The 28,000-nt window shown below is 38.0% G+C and overlaps 1 long non-coding RNA gene across 2 annotated transcripts; it reads left to right on the top strand.

Annotated features, from left to right (window-relative positions):
• Positions 1-163: 163 nt before the first annotated feature.
• On the top strand, positions 164-28,000 carry LOC127563032 (uncharacterized). Of its 2 annotated transcripts, XR_007953869.1 has the most exons (4): positions 164-267; positions 3,269-3,361; positions 19,106-19,294; positions 27,936-28,000. It is a non-coding gene; the product is annotated as an uncharacterized LOC127563032 (long non-coding RNA). The 2 variants fall into 2 exon arrangements; XR_007953868.1 differs by lacking the exons at positions 19,106-19,294; positions 27,936-28,000 and adding an exon at positions 17,164-17,936.

Below are 28,000 nucleotides of genomic sequence, written 5' to 3'. Positions count from 1 at the left end.
CAGGCAGAATCCCCAGTTGACTACAGTTACCTACTGAGTTGGTTATAAACAATGAATTAGGGCTACTCAAGCCCAGAACCTTATACAGCTCACGAAACCTCCCTTGTAACCATGGAGTAGAAACAAACATTGCAAACATCTTACTGACTCTTGTCTACTTGGTTCCTTCTTTGTTTGAGAAATGTCTTCGGTAGGACATCCAAGAAGGGAACTGACCCATAGGAAAAAGGCAAATGATTTTTTGCCTCTACTTTCTGATTCACAGATGTGAGTAACAATTTTAGGGTTTCTTGTGTTTTTTTTTTTTTAAACTGCACTCCTTATGGCAGATGGGTGAATTAATCAAAGAGAATATGGATGGATCAAGGGTATTTATTTGCCAGGTTTGATTAAGGACAAAGGAGATGACTGAGAACCTTGCAAATTCTCTTTGGCTAAAGTGAGACCATCCCTACAGGTTAGAGGAGACATTGGAAAGATGGAAATGAGAATGGTTGATGATGAACTAATAGACACTAAATGTTTATTGGCTGAATGACAGAAGGTTGGGGGAAAAGAACATGGGTCTACTCTACAAAGGAGACAGCTTTTCCAAAAGGAATAAGAAAGCCAAATTCCTTTTTCAAATGCTTTTAAAGTCTTTGGTTTGGCTCTTTCTAAACTTGGAAAGACTCTAGTTCCAGGGATGGGTGGATAGGAGGGGGAAAAGAAATTTTAGTGAAATAAGATATCCTGGATATGGCAAGGTGGGAAATTATTTCACCAGATGATGCAGTTTCAGTTATGTATTGAGGGCTCTGCTTGGGGGAGGTGAATGTTGTTTTTTAAAATTTATTCAATAGTTGGAAGAATGGATTAATTTAAATTAATTCTTAATTGAAAAATATGATAAACTAAAACAAATTTAAAAAAAGAAATAAGATGTCCTGGGATTTTCTTGTTTTGAGGGGGTGTTTCTATTAAATTACCAATTTTTAGAACTGAAAAGGATGAGTGACTGTTTGGTCTAACTCTTATTTATAGGATTATGTGACTAGTCATTCTGTCAGACATTAAGCATATCAGTTAAGTATGCTAGGCACGATGCTAAGTACTAAAAATACAAAGAAAGACCAAAAAAACCACTCTTTGCTCCCAGGGGGAAACATAAACAACAAGGTAGTACAATAGATAAAGTGCTGGACCTGGAGTCAGAATGATTCATCTTCATGAGTTCAAATATGGTCTCAGACACTTACTAGCTATGTGACTCTGGGCAAGTTAATTACCCTTATTTGCCTCAGTTTCCTTATCTGTTAAATGATCTGGAAAAGGAAATGGCAAACCACCCCAGCATTGCTAAGAAAATTCCAAATAGGATCAATAAGAGTCAAGAATGAATGAAAGACTAGTTCCAATGGTCTTGTGATAAAGAGAGCCATCTATACCCAGAGAGAGTACTGTGAAAACTGAATGTGGATTATAACATAACATTTTCACCTTTTTGTTGTTGTTTGCTTGCATTTTATTTTATTTCTCATTTTTTTCCTTTTTGATTTGATTTTTCTTGTACAGCAAGATAATTGTATAAATATGTATGCATATATTGGATTTAACATATATTTTTACCATGTTTAACATATAATGGATTACTTGTTACCTAGGAGAGAGGATAGGGGGAAAGGAGAGAAATTAGAACACAAGGTTTTGCAAGGGTCAATGTTGAAAAATTATCCATATGTATCTTTTGAAAATTAAAAAGCAATAATAAAAAATGGAAGAATTGAACAACAAATATATAAGACACAAATAAAGTAAATGGAGACTATTTGGAAAGGGAAGGCATTAGCTGCTGGGGAAACTCAAATAGACCAGCTCAGGAGGTAGGCTTTGAGTTGAGTCTTGAAGGGACTTCAACCATGATCACCCAGCCTCTACTTGAAGATCTCTTGTGAACCATAACCTGTCACTTTCTGAGGCAGTCACCTCCTTTACAGATCAGAACTCAAGGGCAAAATGAAACCATTCTTCTTCAGACACAAAATATTTATGGCAAAAAAGGGCTATAGGAATTTAGCTCTCTAGCAGCTTGTCAACTGCCCTCCTGTATCTGAAGCTTAGCAAGCATTCATTTATTTTCACTCCTCATAAAAGGCGACATGCAGGCTTTGGATGAGCAGAAGGGGCCATAGAGTCACTGTGCTGTCTTTCAGCACAAAAATAAAATGGAAATTAAAAAATACAGTTGAAAGAGGATCAGGGAAAGTCCTGGGCTTGAGTCTGCCATCTGTGTCAGGTGCCTCCTTCTTTCATGGGGCTACAATGGACCACACTCCATGAGAGTCAGGGCTGTTGTCTCCCAGTGACAGACAAAAAGATAGGGGGATGAAAAAGGTTAATGCTTTTCTGGGAGAAAATAAAAACAAGACAAGTTGTGTGGGTGAGAAGAGCTCACAGGTGAACAGTGAGAATGCAAAAGCACTCAACATGTCCAGTCAGGGAGGCTAGCCAGTCTGACTATTTCTGATAGGGAAAAGAACACACAATATTCTTTCACAGTACACTAAGTCCACCTCAGGGTGCTTCTTGGCAAGGACTTCGTTTGCCTTTTAAAAGACTGGGAGCCACCATTGTTCAGACTTCCCTATCATTCCCAACATTGGTGCAAAGCCATCAAGAGCTCAGCATCCCTAGATCCTGGAGCACACCCTGGGCCAATCCTGTGGCCGACTGAGAAAATTACCTTAGAGAAATTTCTCTTTGGGACTGGCCAGTGAGAGAAAGTACTTTAATAGGATATCATAAATTCGGAGCTGGAAGGAACCTCAAAAATGATCTAGATTCATCCTATCAGTTAGCAGATGAGAATTTAAGTGACTTGACAAGTCACACAGCCAAATTAGTGTCGGAGACTGAATTCAAACCTGGGGATTTCTTGGTTCTAGGTCCAGCATTCTATAAACCATGCCATATTGCCTTGCTCATGAGGACATCCCCACTCAATCTGACAAACATTTATCCAGAGCACACTGTGCTGGGTACTTGAGGTATAAAGACTGGAGTGAAAATCTTGTCTCTCAAGAAATTTACATTTTTCTCCTAAAGAAATATAATAGTGCATTTGACAGAATGCTGGGCTTAGAGTCTGGAAGGCCTGAGTTCAAATCCTCCATCTGACACTGACAGCTATGAGACTCAGTTTTGTGCCTCAGTTTCTTTATTAAATGAAGGGGTTGAATTCAACTAACTCTAACCTTTCAACTCTAAATCTATAATCTTCTATACACAGATAAATTCAAGAGGAATACAAGTAATATAAATATAGTTTCAAGAGGGAGAGAACCTTAACAACTTGGATGGAATCAAGAGAAGCATTTAGGAGGTAACACTTGAGTTGTGTTTCTAGTGAAATGTCTATAGATTCTAAGAGGTGGAGGTGAGGACATATTCTATTCCTGAAACTAGAGAATACCTGTGCAGAAGTAAAAGAATATCATGGAATGGCCAGCTGATAAACCAGTTGGATTAAACAAAGAGTAAATGCATGAAGTTCTTACAGATGAGAAACAGCTGTTAGCAGAGATGTTAACTACCTTGCCCCAAGTCACACCGGTATTAAGAAGTGAATTCAGTCTCGGGTTCTATCTGCTATTCATATTTTCAGTACACTTTTCATTCCACTATGCTGTCTCTGAATAATATGATTCAATTTAGCTGAACTCTCTCAGGACTTTTGTTTTGTAGAACTGTCAAAAAGAAAGTGGTTAACAATGGTGTATATTCTGTTTTACAAATATACTGTGACCAGAAACTGAATTCGTTAATGTCTTATGGTCATGTTGATTCAAATTTAAACCCCATGACTTGGTAATATTGTTAGATCATGGAGAGGAAATCTGGTCTAATGTTTGGCAGTGAGGAGGTGCAATGGATAGAGTATAAGTCCAAAGTCAGCAAGATGTGAAGTTAAATATGGTCTCAAGACATTTCTTAACTATGTGATCCTGGCCAAATCACTTAAATCTGCCTCAGTTATTTTATCTGTAAAACAAGTTGGAGAAGGAAATGGCAAACCGTCTTTGCCAAGGAAGTTTACATTCTCCTTGGGGTCAAATGACAAAAATAAACACAAAAGGGATACAAGGCAATTTATGAACAAGGGGTGGTGGGATGAGGACATAATAATTGGGATTGCCCATGAGATGAGCTTTGATAGAAGCTCAGGATTCCAGAATATCGAGGTAAGAGTGAGAGCATTCCAGGCACCGGGACAATCAGAACAATGCATGGAGGTAGGAGATAGTATGTTGAATATAAAGAATGGCAAGTAGTGCAGTTTGATTTGAATGTAGGGGAAGGAAGAAGAGTAATGTGCTATTAGTCTAGAAATAGGAGCTAAATTCAGATTGTAGAAGAATTTCGATGCCAGAAAAAAAAAAGTTTTTATTTTATCCTACTGGCAATGGGGAGCCACTGAAGCTTCCTAAGCAAGGGGGTAACTTGTTCAGACCTGTGCTTTATGACTATCAGATCCAGAATGACATCAAAAATGAGGTGCTGCTCTTCGGCTGATTGGACAAACAAAACAAAGCCAAGCAAAACAAAACAAAACCTGAAATAACTATTTAAAGCATGAGCAATTTAATTAATGGCTTCTGCGGCATTTCTGTTCATGTAGAAAATTAATGAGTCCATGTCACCTCATGCAGAACTTAAACAAGCAACAACCTCCTGAACATCCCATGATTGAATGAAGAGTCAAAGCTTTTTCATTCTGCAAACACACCCCTCCCTTTCTGATCCCCAAGGAAAGCCACCCAACCGGCTCTGAGCCCTGGATCTCCACCTGCTCCTTGTCTCACACATAGGGACTTAGGGACCAGATGGAACTTTTGGAAAAGGCTTCAACCGGCCAGAACTGGACACAGACAAAGGATTGGCATTTGTTCTCTCTAGATTAGGAAGAGGGAGCAGGAAAGGAGGCCATGGGAAACTTTGTGGATGAGCCAAGGAGCATTTGCACAAAATTTGCCACTTTCTCCACACTCATTACAGAATCACAGATTTAGAATTCGAAGAGACCTGAGAATTCATCCGGTCCAAGATTTTTCAACATCTTTGTATCCTGGACCCTTTTGGTAGTTCATGGATGTCTTCCCACAATGATATTATTACATAAATAAAATAAAATTCAGAAAGAAAGAACCATGCTGAAATATATATTTTGTATGTATTTGTATCTATATGCATGTAATAATAATAGCTAACATTTACATAGCACCTACTGTCTGCCAGACACTTCACTAAGTGTTTTTCACTTGTGTCATTTGATCCTCACAACATCCCTGGGAAGAAGGTGCTATTGTGATTCCCATTTTACAGATGAAGAAATAGACAAATGGAGGGTAAGCAGAGTTTCACAGCTAGTAAGTGTCCAAAGTCATATTTGAACTCATCTTTCTGATTCTTTCTGATTCCAGATCCAATGTTTTATATATATTGTATCATCTAATTGTATATAGATATATGCAAGTATGTATGGATGTGCATACATATTAATATACATACATGTAATGATCTGTAAGTATGTATCATGCATGTCTGTCTATATGTGTATATGTATCTATCGATGTGAATCCATAGATATCCTGACATCTATCCACAGACCATTTCAGGTTAAGAACCTCTCACCTGGTCCATCCCATAACTTCTATACCATTTTGCCACTCTTGGAAGGTTGATAGGGAACTCATCACTTCTCCAAACTTCCCATTTTCCTTACTGATAATTTCAATTATTGGGATTTTTTTCTGACATTAAGCTTAAATTTGCATCTCTGTAGCCTCCCCCCAATTTTTGGTTCTGCCCTCTAAAGCCAAAGAGACAAAGACTAAGACATTTTCCATGTGATGGTCCTTCAGACTCATGACATAGACAATTAAAACATATCTAACCTTGGTTCTCTCTTCAGGTTAGACATCTGTAGTTCATCTCAAGTGATACTTTGGCGATATCTTTCATAACCCTTTGATTGTCCTGGTTACCCTCTGATTTATCCATTTCCCTTTTTTTAAAGCATAAGGCAGGGGCAGCTAGGTGATGCAGTGGATAGAGCACCAACCCTGAGGTCAGGAGGACCTGAGTTCCAATCTGATCTCTGTGTGACCTGGCTAAGTCACTTAACCCCAATTGCCTTAGTGAAAAAAAAAAGAAAAAGCACATGATTGCAGATAAGGGACAGCACAGACATTTGTTTTGAATTCTTTGACTCAATGCAGCCTGTGATAGGATTAGCTCTGTTGGCTTCAGCATTCAATCCTTGACTCAAACAGAGCTTTCTGGACTCAGGACTTCACTGGTATAAGGAGGAAACATTCTCTATTAGTGGAGATAAGGTCATCTTAGAGACATGCCTTGAGGGGCTACTGATATATTAATGATTGACCTAGAGTCACTCAGTCATCAGTTTATGATAGAAGAAGAATTTGAACCTAAGTTTTTCTGGCTCCAAGGACAATCCCTTCAGCATATTTCTCATATTAAGTTTACAGTCACAGAAATTCCCCAATCCTTTTCACATGAAATGTTGTCAAGCTTTATGTTGTTCTACCTGTATCCCCAGTGCTTAGCACATAGCAGGTGCTTAATAAATGTTTATTGATGGATTTGTTATTTGTACAGCTATATTCTTGAGCCCAAAGGCAATATTTTACATTTGTCCCTTTTTAATTTTATCTTCAATTGAGTTCATTCTTTTCAACTGCCAAGGTCTTTTTAAGTGTCTAGAGGCTGCTACTTGGCCCACTAGATAGAGAGCTGGGCCCAGAGCCAGGAAAACTAAACTTCAAATTTAGTCTCACTTACTAGTTGTGTGACCCTGAAAAAGGCACTTAATTTTTGTTTGCCTCAGTTTCCTCCTCTGTAAAATAAGAATTGTAATATTACTTTCCAAGGTTGTTGCAGGGATCCATTGAGATAACCAAGTATAGTATATAGTAAATATTTAATAAATGCTTATTTCTTTCCTTCCTTTTTTTTCTTTTTTCCCTGAGGTTAAATGACTTGCCCAGGGTCACACAGCTAGGACATGTTAAGTTTCTGAGACCAGATTTGAACTCAGGTCCTCCTGACTTTAGGGCTGGTGCTCTATCCATTATACAACTTAGGTGCCCTCTTTCCTTCCTTTTTAGATTCCAGTTCTATAGTCCAGAGTGTTTCCTATGCCTTTCAATCATACAGAGACCAGTTAAATATTCCAAGCTGCCATCTTTATCATCAATAAAATTGTTATAAAGCAAAAAGGAGATAGCTGCACCACTCTAGTAAAGAGTGATCTTTTCTCTAGTCTAGGCTGACTTAACTTCCCCTCTCCAGTATGCTTTATGTCCTATCATAAAACCATTTTGGAATTTTCTGATCAGGACTACTAACCAGCTTAGATAGCTGTAATCTTGCTCACAAGGATGGCACAAGAGACTTTGTCAGATGGCATGCTGAATCTAGGTATGTGGTTAGCTGCCATCTGGATCTTCATTTGTTAGATAGTTTAGGATAAAGCAGTAGGGCTCTCTTAGGACCCCATAAACAACTTCATTCTCCCAGAGACTGGGAGCCATCTAGAAGGGTTAGCCTTCAGGGAGCAGAAGCAAGGTTTGACAAGTGGCTGGATAGATGAAATGAAATGCAAAACAGTGAGTCAAAGATGAGTCAGAGGCTGCCAATCTTGGGGAACAGGCAGGAGAGAAGTGTTTCTAATTTAGAAGGAGAATTAGATGAAGAAGTTGGGCAATAGGGAAAAATCGAGGGGAATCTTACCCATTTCGGATTGTTGTTGCTTTGGGTGCTGGGGACCTGGGGGAGTAAAGGCTTTGGGTTGTGGAAATCTTCTCTCTGCTCTGGAATTAATGAGGGGGTATCTAGCACCTAAGTAATGGCCTGGGTTGGAAATATAGCATGCATGCTTGATGAGTCTTACCCGGGGAGCAGCTGAGAGCATGAAGAAGTAGCATGGATGGTGATTAGCACCAGGGAAGTAACCCAAATAAACCCACTTCAGATTTCACTTTTGGGCCATGTCCCCTGACATTGGGAATCCTGCTTTGAAACCCCTTGCCCTGGCCATTTGTCCAACCGGGAAGCCAAGGATGCTATCTGTAATAAAAGTCCAGTTGTCCTGTTTGCCATTCTCAGGCAGAAAGGAAATCTGGCCACCTTTGAGAGCTGGCAGTCTGAATTCTCCTTTTTCCCAGGGTTTGTGCAGGAAACTGCTAATCCTCTGTGATCTGTGCACTAGGGGGTGATAGTGCTCCAAAAATCTTCTATGGCAGCCCCAAGCAGACGCGACCGCAAAGGGACGTGGTACTGAATCATAAAATCCATAGAACCAAGGAATATTTCACCTGGAAGGGACCTTAGGGACCAACTAACTCAACCCCCACATTTTATTGATGAGCAAAGGTACACAGGGAGTTTAAATGATTCATCCAAGGTCAAATAACAAGTCAGTGTCCCATCAGAATCCAGATCTCTTGACTCAGTCAAGGAGTTGATCAATCAGAAAACATTTATCCGGTCCCTTCTCAGTGCCAGGCACTGTGCTAGGCACTGGGGGACTCAAAGGAAACTGACCCTGCTCTCAAACAAGTGATCAGTAAATCTACAAGCATTTATAATGAGCTCAAGGAGCTTCCATTTTCTTAGGGGTATTTGTCGAGTTTGAAAATAGATAAATAAAAGATAGATACAACAAAATTACAGAGTGATTGGGAAGGCATTAATAATGGGGGCACAAGGAAAGACTTCTGGAAGGAAAGTGGCATTTGAGCTAAGAGTTCCAAGAGGCAGAAGTGTCGAGGAAGAGCAGTCTGGGAGGGAGGGAGTAAGGGTATGCAAGGGTAAGATGGAATGTCTTGAAAGGGGAACAGAAAGTCAGACAGTTTGGCTGGAGAGTGGTGGACATGAAGGAAATTAGTCTAGAGAGATAAGTAGGAGCCTGATTGTGAAGGGCTTTAAATGCTGGATGGGAAGAGGGTGTACTTTATCCTTAAGGCGATGGGGAACAAAGTTTGGGCAGAGAAATGACATGATTAGCTCTGTGATTTAGAAATATCAATTTGGCAGTTTTGTGAGGAAAGGATTAGAGAGGGGGAAAAACAGACAAAGGGAGAAGAGATACACACAAATCCAGGGAGAGAAAGACATAAGGGCAATGGATTGAAGAAGGGAAAAAATAGGAGACAGACACAGGAAGAAGAGATACACAAATATAGGGAGAGAGAGACATAAGGGCAATGATTAGAGAGGGAAGAAAATGGGAGATACAGAAAGAAGAGATACACACAAATCCAGAGAAAGAGAAATTTAAGGACATTGCATTGAAGGAGAAGAAAATGAAACACAGACACAGGGAGAAGAGATGCACAAATACAGGGAGAGAGACATAAGGGTAATGATTGAAGAGGGAAGAAAATAGGAAACAAACACAGGGAGGAGAGATACAGAAATCTAGGGAGAGAGACATAAGGGCAATGAATTGGATAGGGGAGAAAATAATGGACAGACACAGGGAGAAGAGATACACACACACACACACACACACACACACACACACATATATATATATATATATATATATATAGAGAGAGAGAGAGAGAGAGAGAGACAGACAGACAGACAGACAGACAGACATAAGGGCAATGATTAGAGAGGGGAGAAAATAAGGGAGACACAGGGAGAAGAGATACACAAATATAGGGAGAAAAATAAAATGGCAATGGATTGGAGAGGGGAGAAAATGGGGGACAGACACAGGGAGAAGAGATGCACAAATATAGGGATGAGGGACATAAGGGCAATAGATTGGAGAGGAGAGAAAACAAGGGACAGGCAGGGAGAAGAGATACACAAATATAGGGAGGAAGACAAAAGGGCAATGAATTGGAGCGGGGAGAAAATGGGGGACAGACACAGGGAGAAGAGATGCACAAATATAGGGAGAGAGACAAAAGGGCAATGGATTGGAGAAGGGAAAAAATAAGGGACAAATACAAGAAGAAGAGATACATGCAAATACAGGAAGAGAAGGACATAAGGGCAATGAATTGAAGGGGGAGAAAATGGGAACCAGACACAGGTAGAAGAGATGCACACAAATACAGGAAGAAAACGACATAAGGGCAATGGATTGAAGGGGTAGAAAATGGGAGGCAGACTCAGGGAGAAGAAATACACAAATATAGGAGAGACAGACATAAGGACAATGGATTGGAGAGGGGAGAAAATGGGGGATAGACACAAGAAGAAGAGATACACACAAATCCAGGGGGAGAGAGAAATAAGAGCAATGAGTTGGAGAAGAGAAAAAATGGGAGACAGACAAAAAATAGGGAGAAGAGATATACAAATATAGGAAGAGAAACATAAAGAGAGAGGGAGAAACATTGAGAGAGAGGAAGATAAACATACTTGGAATAAGAAGATACAAGCAAACATAAGTAAAGAAAGCTGGATAAACACAGAGAGGGATTCATCCATCAAAAAGCCTTCATTAATCTCTATGTGCAAGGTACTGTGCTTGATGCTGAACATATCAAGATGAAAGTTTACTTTTTGAGGGAGGGAGATATAAACAAGAAAAAGAGAGACACTGGGAGAGAGACAGAGAGAAAGGACCAATGCAGGGAGAGACTGAAAGATATATAGGGAAAGGGAGACATACACACTAGGAGAGAGACATACATAGAGAGAGGTCAGGAATCACTTACAAACCCAAGGAGAGAGCTTAACATAAAAGAAGATAAACTGGAATGAGGGAGACATACAGGAAGTGAGAGATCCATAAAACAGGGAGAGGGGGAGCTGCAGTTTGGGAGAGAGAAAAACAGTTTTGGACACATAGAAATATAGGGAGAAAGACCTCAAATTCAGGGAAGGAGACCCTCATGATTACAGTGGGAAAGGTGAATAAAAAGAGAGAAGAAGACAGCCATGGAGAGGGAGGGAGGGAAGGAGAAAGCTGCATAGTGAGACCCATAAAATATAAGGAGAAAAGGAAATGCAGCTAGGGAGAGATATACAATGTATTAGAGAGGGAGACAGGGAGGCACACATAAATACAGTGAGAAAGTCAGGGGAAAAGAGACACAGGGAGAGAGAGAGAAACAATTGTATGAGGAAAGATGCACACAAGTGCACAAAGGGAAACCTAAGTGCAAAAGGAGGAGCCGACATGCAGAGAGAAGGAGATAAAGATGGATAGGGGAGGAAGCCCAAGAAGAGAGACACACAGAGAAAAGGAAGGGCAGAGGCACCGGGGAGAGACAGACATGCAGGGGACAGAGTGAGAAACAGACAGGAAGGGAAGGAGGGAGAGAGGGAGGGGAGGAGAAAGGGGGAAAGAGCCGGGAAGGAGGGAGAGGGAGAGAGATAGGGAAAGGGAGAGGGAAAAGGAGAAGAAGAGGAAGAGGGAGAGGAAGAAGAAGAAGGAAAAGAAGAAGGAGAGGGAAAGGGAGAGAGGGAAGGAGGGAGGAAGAGACAGAGAGGAGAGGAGAGACAGATAGACAGACAGACATCCATGAACAAAAACATAGAGGCAAGAGGGAGTCCTATTCAGGGAGAGATGCCCACTGGGAGAGAGACACAGCAGAGATATCCATAAAGCACAGGAGGAGAGAGGCTCATAGCACATAAATAAAGAGAGGGGGATGCCAACAGAGGGAAACACAATATTACAGAGAGAGGCAGAGAAGAAAACAGATATGAAAAAAGAGAGAGATGCATGGAGAAGAGGAAGATGTAGAAACTGGGGGAAACAGTCAGAAACACAGGGAAAGAGACATCAAACTCATGGAAGGGAGCTTCAGGAAGCCAGGGATAGAGAAAGACACAAACACAGGAGAAGAGAGAGAGAGAAAGAGAGAGACAGAGAGGGAGACAAAGAGAGAGAAAGAGAGAGAGAGAAGTACATGCAGACAGAAGAGAAATACACAGAGAGACAGAATAAACATAAGGGGAGACACAAAGGGAGAGAGACTTGTGGAGAAAGTGAGACATGCTGAGAAAGTGATGTATACAGAAAGAGTAGCAGAGAGGAAAACATCCACATGGAGAAATAGAAGCAGGGAAAAAGAGACACTTTGTATCAGATTTGCACAGAGAGATAAAAACAAGCCCAGAGAAAGAAAAGATGCATAGGGAAGGAAAGAGACACACTGAAGCAGAAATACCCAAGCACAGAGACAAATAAAAAGAAATAAACACAAACTTTAAAAATTACACGAGGGAGATAGTGAAATGTAGTATTAGTGAGAAACCACTAGGGGAAAAACATACATAGGAAAAGAAAGATGAACAGAAACTCAGAGGACAAATGAACTAAAACAGCCAAAAAAAAAAAAAATCTATCTATCCACATGCATATAGAAACATATATATATATATATATATATATGCACACACACATATAAACATAGACATATGTTTAGCATACCTAAACATATAATTTAAATATGTATGCAATATACACATAATATATAAGGACATAACATGTATATAACATAATTTATATATATACAATGTATGTCTTATTTAACTATACATAATCATATATGCATATGTGTTGTGTGTTTGTATTAATTATACAACATTTGAGATGTCATGTGTGTGTACATCTATATCTATATGTTACATTAGTGCCCTATGTTACAGCAACAAGAATCTATACAGAGTCATATTGTTGGAATGAACTTCAAAGGAGAAGAGTTTGCAGAATGATTGAAACTGGATCAAAGCATGACATTTTCACCCTTTTTCTTTGTTTCTCTGTTTGTTTTTTCTTTCTTGTTTTCTTTTTTTGGTCTGATTTTTCTTGTGCAACATGATTAATATGAAAATATGTTTTAAAATTGCACATATTTAATCTATATCAAATTACTTGCTGCCTTGGGGAGAGGGCAGTAAGGGAGAGAGAGAAAAAAAATTAGAATGTTTTACAAAAGTTTTACAAAAATGAATGTTGAAATTTGTCTTTACATATATCTGGAAAAATAAAATGCTATTGAGGGGGTGGGGAAAGATTCAATCAATAGAGAAAAAAGAGAATGATTAATTTTTTTTTAAGATGAGGGGTCCAGATGTCACAATGATAAAATGAGAGATGGCCAGACTTGGGGTGGCTAAGAATTTGAGGGTGGACCAAATGGTGATTATAGGTTTTCAACTCAGTAGGTCATGATTATGAGTACCAGGGGAAATGGAGCAGTGGTGGTGATTAACCAATCATTGGATAGGGGAAAGAATCACTGGAGACCTTATCCTTCAAGGACTTGGGATGCTGAGTAGGTTTTGAGTACTTGGAGGTTCTAAACTTGGCTCCTCTCAGTACAAGGCAGCTAGAAATGTAGTCAGACCGGGATTGAATTCTGGGTGACTGAATTAGACCTAATCTCTAAAGAGAAACATACGTAAGGAATTACTTAAAGTTATGTTTGAAGTCATTATTTGTTTGTGGAATAAAATCATCAATTTAGAGATAATCTAGTTCAACTTTTTCATTTTTCAGATGAAGAAACTGAGGCCCAGAGAAGTAAAATGATTTGTCACAAATCAGGAGAGTTAAAGAGATTGAAGCAATGAGAAATCAAAATTTGAGGGGACTTCAGTTTAATATTGAAGGCTTCAAACATGAATGTTGGAAATTTTCATTTGTTTTTACATCATAAATTTATTGATTCAGACCTGGAAATATCTTTCCAAGTTATCCAAATCTCTCATTTTCCATATGGGAAAACAGAGACTCAAAGAAGTAATAGTAAGTAACAGAGTCAAGCTTGAAAGTGGGAGAACTCAATACTTTTTCTTCCCTCTGTACAACACTGCATCTCACACCAGACTGATCATTCCCAGAAGTCAGAGGCCTCTGGGTAATGTGTAAATCACAAAAAATACCCCTCTGAAGACAAAAGGTGGTGATGTCACAAGGCTAGCGGGTCACAGACTCTCCATTTACTTACCTTAAGCTGGCCCTTTCCAATGATATAATTGGATGTTAATCATGGCCTTGACAGAAATATCAAGGATTGGCTGGAGACATATAAACCTCTGCCCCATGTTTCAGAGTTTAAAAGCTTAAAAGCTTCAGAGGGGGTTGTGTTGTGGCTCCCCTCCTGGTCTTTACACAGACTGTGGGACTTCATGGAGCCAGCTGACTACTGAGCTGTAAGTATGTCAGGATTGGTTTTTTTTTTTTTAATTTTCAAATTTTTTTAAATTTAAAATTTTTTTTGGTCAGGATTATTGAAGAAGAAAGGGACCTTACTGAAATTGAGCAGGAGGACTCTGGATTGTGGTCCATCTTGTAAAAGTACTTGTATCTCCAAATCTGCTTTGAGATTCCTATTTATTTGGGGCTTCCCAAACTCTATATCTTGGCTAGTAGCACATTGTGATACTTCTTGTCCCTATGAGCTATTGCTAATAGGAGACTTTCAGTGATCAATCTCATATGTGATTCTCAGAATCACAGTGACCAAGTAGTCCAATTCATACCCCAAAAAGCATTCCCTCTATGACATACCAGACAGTTCATTAACTTTTGTCTGGAAACCTCCAAGTCTAGTTCATCACCTCTTGAAGTAGCACATAGATCTGATAATTTGGCAGCAAGACATGTTTACACGACAACTAGATTTATAGCTAGGAGAGACCTGGATTCAAATCTTGGCTCTGATATTCATTAGCTATTTCCCACCAGCCTTTTCAATTTCCAGAGTCTCAATTTCTTTGTCTAAAAAATGGAAGTCATAATATTCTATTTTTTTATAGGATTGTAAAGAAGTACAATTTTCTAAGTAGGTTCAGTAACTTAATAAGTTAATTAATTCTAGCATTGATATGAAAAATGGATAAAAGATGGTAACAACTGAGGCAAGATCTCCTAGAAGGTTCCTGTAAGGTGATAGGATTGTAGATTTAGAGCCAGGAAGCCTAAAGGCCAGCTAGTCCAATCCCTTCATTTTACAGATGAGGAAGTTAAGGAAATTGAAGTCCAGGAATTTAAATGGTTTTTCCTAAAGTCACATAGATAGTCTATGGCAAAGCCATAATTTGTATCCAGGTATCTCTATGCTAATGCCCTTTCCATTGTGCCCTGAGGACTCCCCAAGTGGGTATTAATAATATGCTTGATTATAATGCTGGCAGAGAGAAAACGGGACTAGAGAGGAGGGGTTGATGCAAGAGATGGAATATATGTAGAATTTATAGGATTTTATAATTCATGGGATGTTATAATTGAAGAAGAGGGAAGAGGGTCAAAGAAGAACTTTCACAATACCCAGGGGGGTTCATAGAAGGGGCAGCCAGCTATTCATCTAAGGGGTTCACATCCTGCCAGACCCCCTAGAGCCAAATGTGCCCAAGCACGGGAAGACAGCCCCAACACCATCTGTGTACCTCAGAGACTCTCACTATCCTCCACTAAGTCATACAGGAAATCAAAGAAAAAATGAGACTCATGAAATGTAAGATCGTCATTTTATCTGGAAAGGTGATGTTGATGAAATGCACCCTCACTGCTCATTTTGATCCTGGTCTAGAAAATAAACAGGGGATAAGACACAGAGATAACTTAGATATACAATATTACATGCGACATTGATATGTGGATAAAGAATGGTGCAGAATCAGAAACTAAAAGTCTACGTGATGAGACTGCATCAGAAGAAAAAGTGCCAGCAGCATCCAGACCCAGGATTTGGAGAGCACAATGTATAAGCTTGAACCTTCAGTTGGAAAAGGACTTGAGCCTAATGGAGACTGAATCTTTTCTCCCCAGTCTTATTACAACCATGCTTTTCTTCTTACTTAGTGGGTGCCCAGGGACTGGATCACAGACTCTGAATTGACTGCCATGGGTTCAGGGCTATCCACTTTTCCTGCATTCATAGAACCATGGGAGAAAAGCAACACTAGTGGGAGCAGTGGAATATTTCTCTGAGCCTTGCCACTGAGAGGGTAAGGCTAATGATACTGAATGCTTGAAGTCTTCTCTCTTGAGCTACAGTAAGGTGAAAGGTGTCCACACTAACTCCAGCACCAATGTGGTGGGTTCTGGAGAGAGGAGGGCTAATAATAGATTACCTGAAAAGGAAAGTAGGAAAGCAGAGAAGTTTGTAGCTCCTGTGATCAGTATTGGAATCAGGAGTGGTGAACGGCCACCATTCTTCCAACCCAGGGGAGATAGAGAGACCCAGTTCCCAAAAGACAAACAGTCACACAAACAACAAAAATCAACAATACTTCAGCCCTCTGTAACTTCTAAGCACCCAGTTGCCAATTTTCTTGTTACCAGTTCCCTGACCAGAGGCTTCAGCCAACACCAGATCTCTTTTTGTTTTTAATTTAATTTCATTTTTTAAATTCTGAAATTAAACATCCCAAAAAGAAAATTTTCACATAACTGAAAACATGATAGCATACAAAACTATGAATCTCTGTTTCATACTACTTGCTTTAAAAAAAAAAAGTACAATTTTTCTATTTTTTGCACAACTTCACATGGACATTCTCTTTTAAAATTTTTTTTTGTTTTTTATTTTTATTTATTTTTTCACATAGCCATTCTCAATGGGTGTGAGGATGAGAAGGAAGGGGAAAATTTGGAGCTCCCAATTTTAAAAACAGGATTATTGTTCAATCAAATAAGAACAATTGTAAAGAGCTTAGCACAGTGTCTAGCGCAAAATAAGTGCTCTGTAAATGTTATTTTTATTGTTGTTCAGTCATTTGTGACCCCATTTGGCATTTTCTTGGCAAAGATACTGGAATGATTTACCATTTCCTTCTCCAGCTCATTTTACAGATGAGGAAATTGAGGCAAATAGGATTAAGTGATTTGTCCAGATCATGCAGTTAATAAGTGTCTGAATCTGGTTTTGAACTGAAATCTTCCTGACTTTAGACCCAAATCTCTATCCATTGTACCATCTAACTACCTTATATAAATGCTAGCTATTGCTTATTGTTTTTATTATATAATCTAAAGAATCATATGATATAGATCTAGAGGAGGAAAACACATTAGATCTGATCCCCTCATTTTTTTATTATTATAGAATCCAAGGAATCATATAATCATAGATCTAGAGGGGAAAAACATCATCAAACTCTGATCCTTTCATTTTACAGCAAAGAAATTGAGACCCAAAGGACCTTAGAGGACCAAGAAGAGGCTGAATTTAAACTGGACCCTCAAACTCTAGCTACAATGCTCTTTTCATCAAGTCTTCTAAGAAGTCATCATTTCCAAACAATGTAGGGAGAGAAAGTGGAAGTAGTGCTTAGTGGGAGGTTAGTGAGACCTCTGGAGATCCAATGAGCAAGTATTTAGATACCTAGATGGAAGCCCAAATGTCTCTTGTGCTTGAGAAAGCAAGCTCAGTTCTCCCATCATGGGACTACTAAAGATGGGAGCTCCAGTTCAGTGGTGCCATATAACCATTCTACATCTGGCAAACTCCTACTTCTTCCAGACCAGTCTAACAAGCACACATTCTTTGATGCTCTAGGTGCTGGAGTCTCCAGGGAAAAATGAAAAATATTCTTTAGTTCTAAGAAGCTCAGGATCAACTTGGGGAATGGTATGGAGAAAGAAAGTTGGAGTTGAGCCAGAAGACTCAAGTCCATATCCCAACAGTGACATTGTCTTGGTGATGTGATCTCAGTCAAGTTTATTTTCTCTGAGCCTCAGTTTTCTCATCTTTAAAATGGGGGGAGGAGGATGGATTCCCATCCATTGATGATCTTTAAACTTGATTCATTGTTTTAACAAATCTCACCTCACCTTGTGAGGCATCTAGCTTGAGCTGCCCCATCCTTTGGCTGTTTTTGTTCCCTAATTGTAAGGAGAAAAGGGCCTTGAAGAATTCTTAATAAATATTTGTTCTATGAATAAAAATGGATAAATGATCAAATGACATGTCAGCAGATAGTTTTTTTCTTACTATGTTTGTGAAGAGCAAAATAATGAATCTCGTCCCACTTTTATCTATGAGCAGAGAAACTGACATGAACCAAGAAGTGACTAGTCCTAATTGCTCATGATACAGAGAATGGAACTGGTGACTGCACTTCATCTGTTATGCAAATCATTAGGAAACATTCTCATTAAGGGAGAAGTCCATTCTCTTTCAGGTTTCAAGTTGATGAGACTCTTTTGATCTAACTTTCCTTCTTTTTCATTATTTTAGCATGCTTTAATTATGTTCATCATTAAAGCATTGGGACACAAGAACAGAAAATGGTATCTCTGTTGGTGAACAGTAGGAAATGGATTAGGGTTTAATAGAAGAAATGTTTGCTTCCACTTTTCCAGAACCTCTGATTTTGCTTAAGGCCATACAGCAATTATGTCTTTGAGGCCAGATTAGAATTCAGGAATTTGAGGCTTCTTGATTTAACATCTTGGCACTCAATCCATTGTGTCACCTAGCTGCCCATCAAGTCCATAAAGTCTTTAATTTGGAGTCTGTGAACTTGTTTACTTTTTAAAATATTTGAATAGCTTTTTTCAGTTTACTTGATTTCCTTTGTAATCCCCTGTATTTTATTTTATGCATTTAAGAACATTATTCTGAGAAACAGTTCACAAGCTTCACCAGATTGCTGCCAAATGGGTTTATAGCACCAAAAAAAGTAAAGAATTCGTCAGCTAGACATACCACTACATGTCTCTCAGATTGGCTAAAATGAAGGAAAAGATAATGATGAATGTTGCAGAGGATGTGGAAAAACTGAGACATTAATACTTTGTTGGTGGAGTTGTGAACTCCTTCAACCAGTCTGGAGAGTAATTTGGAATTATGTCCAAAGGGCTATCAAACTGTGCTTATCTTTTGATCCATCAGTGTCTCTACTGGGCCTGTATCCCAAAAAGATCATAAAAGAGGGAAAAGGACCCATAGGTGCAAAAATGTTTGTGGCGGCTCTTTTTGTAGTGGCAAGGAACTGGAAACTGAGTGCATGCCCATTAGTTGGGGAATGGCTGAATAAATTATGGTATATGAAAGTTATAGAATATTATTGTTCTATAAGAAATGATCAACAAATGATCTCTATGAAATTATTTCAGAGAGGCCTGGAAAGACTTACATGAACTGATGCCAAGTGACATGATAGAATCAGGAGATCATTATATACGGCAACAACAAGATTATATGATCAATTCTGATGGATGTGTCTCTCTTCAAAAATGAGATGATTCAAACCAATTCCAATTGTTCAGTGCTGAAGAGAGCCATCTACACCCAGAGAGAAGACGGTGAGAGCTGAGTGTGGATCACAACATAGTATTTTCATTTTTTTTGTTGCTTTCTTTCTCATTTTTTCCTTATATTATGATTTTTCTTGTGCAGCATGATGATTATGGAAATATGTATAGAAAAATTGCACATGTTTAACATATATTGGATTGCTTGCCATTTAGGGAAGGAGGGGAGGGGAAGGGAGAGAAAAAATCAGAATAAAAGTTTTTGCAAGGGTGAATGCTGAAAATTTTTTATGCATTTTTTTTTCATTTAGAAATTTTATTTTTTTATTATAGCTTTTTACTGACAAAACATATGCATGGGTAATTTTTCAACATTGATCCTTGCAAAAACTTCTGTTCCAACTTTTCCCCTCCTTCCCTCCTCCCCCTCCCCTAGATGGCAGGTAGTCCTATACATGTTAAATATGTTAAAGTATATGTTAAATATAATATATGTATACATATTTATATAGTTATGTCGCTACACAAGAAAAATAAGATTTAGAAAGAAGGTAAAAATAATGTGGGAAGAAAAACAAAAATATGCATATGTTTTGAAAATAAACAGTTTTAATAAAAAAAAATCCCTCAGCTAGAGTAAAGTCTCACTGAAGCACCAAGGTGAGCTGATCTCTCAAAAGTTTTGCTAGAAGAATGAATTTGCATCAATTAGAAATAGTTCAAGGATGGATCCAGTGTTGATGACGATGAGGAGGACGTAATAGAATCCCTGGAGTGTTTAGGACCTATAGAATTTGTTAAGTCTCTTCTCCTGCCTCAAAGCAAGGCTCAATTTAAACTCACACATTCAGTTAGATGTCTCTTAACTTTGTAGATCACCAGGGAAAGAGATCCCACAGTATCCCTTAGCAGCTCATTCCCATTGCTATACAATCAACTATACAATTTAAGGCAGTGTGTGAGATCGTAGTATGAGCACTGGGAAGAGGGATGGGTATATAATTCTGGGTCTATGTTAGTAAACTAACTTAGTATACACTAAGAGAAGTGTACAGCATTGAGGGGTGAGGAAAGTGAAAAAACATGGACAAAAAAGGAAGAGTAGAATTCAGGGCAGAAGATTGTTGAATGATAGAAAAGTTTTCCTCATTCTGCTAACAGACTTGTTACTATCAATTATGAGCCTCCAGATCACCCTCCCTCTTCCCCAATATCTTTAATGCCTGTCTCAACTATCTTTTTTACTCCAGCTCCTGCCCTCTCTGATCACCCCTGTCTACCAATTCCTTAACACCTCAAGCTCCCATCAAACCTGTCTTTAGTCTACATCAATCATACTTAAGAATGGGCATACATGAACAGTGATTTTAACTTGGAGTCCAAAGGAAGGGATGATATCTATGGATAGATTTCATTGAAAAAAGGCTCCATTCAAACATTCTTTTTGCAATGATGTCTATATTTTAATGGTCTTATCAAGACAGATTATGAAAGACAAATCAAGAAGCTACTAAAATTCATAAAAAAAGTGAAGCAAAAATTATATCTTTAGTCTCACTAACTTTTTGTTTTCTTTTGCAATTTTATATATTTTATTTTATGTGTTTTAAAACATCTTTTTTTTTTTTTTTCTGAGAAGAAGTCCCTAGATAAGTTGGAGGTCATGCAGATAAGAATAATCAGTATGATACCACAGAGGGTCCTGGAAGGAAGTGGAGATGTTTAATTCAGAGAAAAGAAAATTCTGTGGAGATGTGACAGCTGTATGAAGTATTTAAAAAGGGTATCATGTGATAGAGGATTAGTTGTTCTGCTTGGCTTCTGAGAACAGAACTAGGAGAAATGGGTAGAAGATGAAGGGAAGCAGATTTTGGCTTGATATCAGAAAAAAAACAAACCAACAATTATTTTTCAGTTTATGCCTGTAATTTCATTGCTTTAGGGAACTCCTGGTGAAAAAAAAAATCCTCTTACCAATGTAGACTGGTTTCCAATTTACAGGCTTAGAGAATTGCTTCAGGACACTGAGATGTTAAATAATTTGCCCAGAGCCTCAGAATGAACAAGTAGGTATACTGAAGGCAGGATGCTATGCCATCCAAAAGGAGAATGGGTTGTTGAGTAGTAGTGAGTATCTTCTACTTGAAAAACTTCTAGCAGAGGCTGAATGATCACTTTGGGGGGATATTGTAGAAAGGCTTCTTAGTCTGGTATGGATTGGACTAAATGGCTTCTGGACTGTTTTCATTCCAATTTAGTTTTTGTGCAGGGGTGGTAGAAAGTAGGGACTTTGAGGATAGAAAACTTTTTCAAGAAATTTGGCCATAAAATAGAGGAAAGAAGTGGGATAGTAGCTGAATGTGAAATGGAGGCTTTTTAAAGATCGGAGAGACTATATATTTATAGGCAGATAAAGAGCCAGTAGAAATGGAGAAACAAAAGAGGCCTGAAAGAAATAGAATGATCATAGAATAAGAATATGGAGAGAGGAGGCTGGGATGAGAAGGGGCAGAAAACAAGGGACTATACTTAGAATTACTCATATATGCAAGTGTCACTAATTGTGCACATTTATCATAAAAAGAAAATATATTAACTATGAAAGCTTTCTTTTGCACTTTTTCAATACAAATAAATGTTTTGGTTATAATATCAGATGTTTTGAGTTATTTTACAGATGAGTAAATGAAGTCTCAAAGAATTAAATAACTTATCCATGTATTAAGTACTTTGATTTCTAATGAAGGGCTTGTACCATTACACTTTGCTACATTTCTTCTATTCATTGTAGTCTTCATTATTCTCTTTGTCTTCATTGCTTTCACTGTCATTCTCTTCCTAGGAGTACAGTTTATATATATATACATATATATATATAGGCTGCAGTCAAATTTCATACAAATCATACAAAATTTCATACAAAATTTGGATGAAAACTTGAGTCTATAGTTGGACCAATGCAGTGTTTTATCAAGAATATTGTTAAAGAGAAGTCTCTGTGAACCAAATTTTGGTGCTCTGCCAGCCCAATAATAGTTAATGGCCATTATAATAAACAAGTGAATTTCTTTTGGAATGATCAAAGAAAAGTCCAATTATATTCAGTCTAGAGTATGGAGTTCTTTGTAAAATGATAATGCATAAAATGGAAGGCAATTTGGCAGAAAATAGGTTTAAATCTGCATCTTACACTATATATCAAAATAAGGTCTAATGAATGACTTGCTTTAATATAAAAAGGTCATGAAAATAGAAGAAAATTGAAGGGGGTACTTTTGGCTAGATGGAGAATTATTAAGCAAATAGAAGCTATAGTTGATCATGAAAGATAAAATCAACCATTTCAATTATATAAAACTGGAAAGTTTTCCATGAATCAAATTGGAGAGATAAAAGATAGATTAGAGGAAAATAATCTTTCTATCAAATATATCTGACAAAAATCTAATATCTAAGATTGAAGCAATTAATAGAAATACATAAGCCAAGAGAACAGTGGTCAAAAGATATGGAAGTTTTCAAAGAAAGAGTTGTAAGATTTATCATCAATTATATGAAAGAATGCTCCAAGTCACCAATAAGAGAAATGCAAATTTACAGAACTCTGAGATTTTACCTCAATTAATTTGGCAAAGATGAGAAAAAGATAGAAATAGCCAACAATAGCAGATAATACATACATAATAATACACTGCTGATGGAGCTATTAATTAATCACTGTGGAATCATCCCAGAAAAGACACTAACTAATATGTTCACTCCCTATCTAACTATCCCACCTGAAGATCAATTATAGGAAGAAAGGTCCCATCTTAATAACAATTTATTCATGGTGGCAAAAACAAAAAACAATAATTAAACAACAACAACAACAAAACAACTTTCAAAACAAAGTGAGTTCCCATATTTTAGGAAGTGAGTAATTACATTCTGGGAGAGGAAATACGCTGTGTTGATCCTTTTGTACTAGAGCCTATATATGACCTGGACAGCTCCTGGGGAAGGGAATAATGATTGAAAGCTGATGTCAACCAAGAGCTGCCTTCTTGGATAGCATCAGCTAAATTCAGTTTCCCATTTTTAGTTAATAATAATTGTCACCAGCATTTATAAAGTGCTTTAAAGTTCAAAAGGTGCTAAATATGCTAAATGAAATAACACATGAAAAGCACTTAGCACAGTGCCTGATACATAGTAGGTGCTATAAAATGTTAGTGATTATTGTTATTACTATTTCATGTGATCTTCACGATAACCCTGCAATGTACGGGCTATTATTATACTCATTTTAAAAATGGAGAAACTGAGGCAAAAATTGAATGACTTAACCAAGAGGTAACACAACTAATAACTATCTGAGGCAAGATAGGACTCAGGTATTCTTCTTTCTAGTTCCAGCACTCAATCCACTGTACCACTTCACTGGTGATGGCAGGAATGAGGGAAGGACCTTGTCATCTTGTCTTTGAATTCTCAATGTTCTGCATCCTGTGCTGCACATAGTAGGCACTTAATGTCTGCTGGGTTGGATTCTTTTGGCTGGGGGTATATAGCAACACTGAGAAGAAGAGATCACTCAGAATTCTTAAAACCTCTGAATGATTCATTTTCCTTCTAGGACAATCACTTTATTTTCTGGTTTGACTTAAGGAATGCATAAATTAATCAACCTAAAACAGCTGGCAACCTCAGAGCTCGCTATTTTTTAGGGGGCTTCTGTTGCTGGGCCAGCACCATCTGCCACGAAGTGCTAAATGTATTTTCCTCTATGCAGTTGTCTTCTTAGCATTTGACCAAACAACCCAGCTAAAAAATACCTCTGGCATTTTCATCAGTCCCCAGCTGCTGCAATGCTTCCTTCGTTATGCACCAGCTGTAAGATCTTCCCATTGAGCCTTCCCCTAAGCTTGTGTAATATGTATAGGAGACCTAAGGGGACTGATGAAGGATGTAAACTTTGTTTCTGTTACTACCGAAGGGGAAAATCTGTATGTCAAGTCAACAAACTTGTTTATTAAGAGTTTACTACGTGCCTGATGGCCGTCTTTCATAGTGAGGATACAACTAAGACAGAAAAGGATACTTTCCTGTCTTCAAGAAGCTTATTTCTAATGGGAAAAAATAATCCATAAAGGGGGCTGGAGGGAGAGAAGGGGTCCCCATGCAGACTTTGCTACTGGGGTAGTAAAGTTTGGAAAATCAGAATCAGAGCCCAGATAGAGATGAGGGATGGCTGCTTTAAGTCCCTTTCTTAAAATGGAGATTATGGAAGAAACTCATCAATCGGTAAAGGGTACAAAATAGGATAGAGGAATGTTCTAGGTGAAAAAGCCTCAGGGATTCTAAAGGAAGTTCCAGGTTGAGGAGACAGAAATATATTACCCTATTCAAAGCCACTTCCCTAAAGAAGCCCCAGGTATCAGAGCTGTGATTTTCTAGGGATACTAGTTTTCTACCAAAATTATCCTTCAAATTCTTCAGCACGACTATTCTCATAGACCCTGGGATCTTTTAGACATTGGCAATAAATTGTGGCAAATTGCATCCCAGATAGTCCTCCATAAACACTTGTCTCTTAAAGACAGGATGCTACTCACCACATAGGATTTTTGAAAATTAAAAACAAATAACAACCCTCAAAAGTAAACATAGCAATCTACTAAATAACTTCTTTGCATAATTTTAAGTTTTAATTTTAAGTTTAATAAATAATTCTTAAGATTTAAGTCTAATAATCTATTCATTCGTTCAGTTGTCTGACTCTTAGTGACCCCATTTGGAGTTGGGATTTTTTTTTGGCAAAGATACTGGAGTAATTTGCCATTTCCTTCTCCAGCTTATTTTATAGATGAGGAAACTCAGGCAAACTGAGCTCTAAGTAACTTGTATAGCATTATGTAGCTAGTATGTTTCTGAGTTTGGATTTGAGATGATCGTGGATCTTCAATTGAGATGAGAGGATCATGGAGTTGAGTATTCTAGATTCTAAGCCTAGTGCTCTATCCACTATCCACCTACTTGACCAAATCAATTCATACAAATCTGCACATAAAAGCTATTGAAAGTGTATGTTATAGTATTTTCACTTTTTTTGTTGTTGTTTGCTTGCTTGTTTTTTCTTTCTCACTTTTTTCTCTTTTGATTTGATTTTTCTTATGCAGCATGATAACTATGGAAATATGTTTAGAAGAATTGCACATATTTAATCTATAATGGCTTAATTGCTGTCCAAGGGAAGGGGAGAAGGGAGGCAGAAAAATTTGAAACACAAGAATGATTTTTTTTTTCAAGAATGAATGTTGAAAGCTATTAAATTTTTAAAAGTTACCTTTCCTAGTGAACCATTTGGATACCTGATCAGGGGTCTACATTTTTCATGAACTCAAGCACCACAAGGCCACAATGACTCGAGAAATATCTCTGAAGGAATTGTGAGGGATGGCAAAGACACCAAAGAGATATCCCGCTTATATTCTCCTGTTTTATTCCTAACACTATCGGCACTCATCCTCCTCTCAAACTTTTGGTCCTCGATCTCCTGTCCCTCCAACACTCTAATTTCTATCAATTCACATTGCTGTCACTAGGAAGGAGAAGTCAAAATATCTCTGCTTATCTTCTGATCTTGGATGAAGATTCAATTGACTATTATTAAGTATAAATTTTTTCCCTTTCCTTTTTTCTTTCTTTGTTCTCTTCTAGTTCTTAATTTCCTTACTACACCTGAGGTCCATCAATCAGGTTTACCTCCAGGAACAAGATCAGTTGAAATGAACAAATATCTAGTCCTGCCATAGAGAAAGCTGTTTCTTTAGTCTGGTCACACTCCTTGAGTACCCCCATGCTGAGACCTTTCCCCTGAATGCCTGTCACCATAGGCACTCCACTAAGCAGCTGGGGCACAACAAAGTATTCACTAGTTCAGTCATGACCAAATTAGATCTCTAACAGACAGGCTGTCAATAGTGTCTCTTAGCTTCTGCCTTTCTGAACTTCCCTAAGATTCTGTACCTTGCTTATCTAACTTTAGCATCATGCCTTTTATTGGAATTGTTTGTGGGCAAGCCTTATCTCCCCTGCTGGGCTGGGAGCTGCTTAATGAAAGGGACTTTGTCTTTTTCTTGTTTATATCTTAGAAATCACACAGCACATTGCCTTGCATATAGTAGATGCACAACAAATAAATACTTGTGGAGTGAAGATTTTACTTTCTAGGAAAAACAAAGAAAATACAAAGCCTTGGAGGGTTTTAATTGCTAATTCTTTTGCAACAACTTTCTTTTTCCTTAAAAAGTTTGTGGATCTCTAGTTAAACCTATGGAGATTAGTCTCAAGTGATGATAACAATAATTAGAATGATATAAATAAAAATTGTAATAATAAAGGAGGGCGTAACACATGTTTGAAGATAGGAAAATGCTATTTCTCAGCATTCATAGATACAGAATGGGAACATTCCCTAGGGAAGATCCCAGGACTTGTATTCCCATGAATTTGGGCACTTTAGTGCAAGGTAATATAGCATGATAGAAAAACGTATGGCTGGTGATGAGGAATGAGACCGTCGATCATGAGGGAAAAGACTGCTGAGATGAGAGCAGCCTGGATGAGCAAAGCCTTGGACCATCAGACCTGAGTAAAGCTTGGAGACTTAGAACAAGAGAGTAGCTACTGATGGATAGCAGGGACTTCTTGACTCTCTATTGGCAAGACTATTTGAATTATGGCATAAACTTCTCTGCTTCTGTAGTGTGAATATTCAGAGGTGAGGAAGGAAGGGAAGGCATTTTAGTAATTCAAGAATATTGTATTTGTAAATAAATATGTGCATGTGTGTGTATGTGTGTATACACACATATATAAATTTGTGGGTTTCTTTCTCTTCCCTTCCCTTCCCTCTTTCCCCTTCCATTCCCTTTCTTTTTCTTCCTTTCTCTTCTCTTCCCTTTCCTTCCTTTTCCTTCCCTTCCCTCTTTCTCCTTACCCTTGTCTTCTTTCCCTTTCCTCTTTCCCCTCCTTTTTCCTTTCCTCTTTCCCCTCCTTTTCCCTTTCCTCTTTCCCCTTCCTTTCTCCTCCTTCCCTTGTTATTTTACTACTTGTTTCAGTATCAATTAAATGTGTTGTTGTTTTGATGAATGTCAAGGCAACATTGATTCAATGCTGTACCATGGGCCAGGAATTGCCTCAAATCCTGGGGGTACAAAGAAAGGCATCCTGACTCTCAGGAAGCTCACATTCTGATGAGAAAAACAACATGTAAATTCCTATATTGCTTTCAAGGAATTTATGTAAGTATAAAATATATACAAAGTAGATGGAAGTCAGTCTCAGAGGGAAAAGAACTAATGGCAGGGGGAGCAGGAAAATTTTTCTTCAGAATATGGGGTTTGAGATGAGTCTTGAAAAAAATCAGAGGAATCAACTTTGCTTCCTTCATCTATTAGTGTAGGGAAAACTAAGCTTTGTTGATCTTAGAAGTCCCATTTGAATGGAGTGAGTTCAGGAAGTCAAGACAGTTGATTTACTGGACAGATTACAAATTTGGAAAAAAAACCTCCATGACCTGGACCCAAATATGTGTGAATTATACAAGTGGAAAAATTATGATGTTATTAGTTGACATTTATTTAGTGCAAATAGGGTTATAAATTTATGAAGTATTTTGCGTACATTATTAAATTTACCTTTGCAGATACTTGTGAAGTGAGATTACAATTATGGTCATTTTACAGATGAGGAAATTGAAGATCAGAAAGG

The sequence above is a fragment of the Antechinus flavipes genome, chromosome 4, assembly GCF_016432865.1.
Source record: "Antechinus flavipes isolate AdamAnt ecotype Samford, QLD, Australia chromosome 4, AdamAnt_v2, whole genome shotgun sequence".
Taxonomy (NCBI): Eukaryota; Metazoa; Chordata; class Mammalia; order Dasyuromorphia; family Dasyuridae; genus Antechinus; species Antechinus flavipes.
This window is presented reverse-complemented; position numbering and strand designations above follow the sequence as displayed.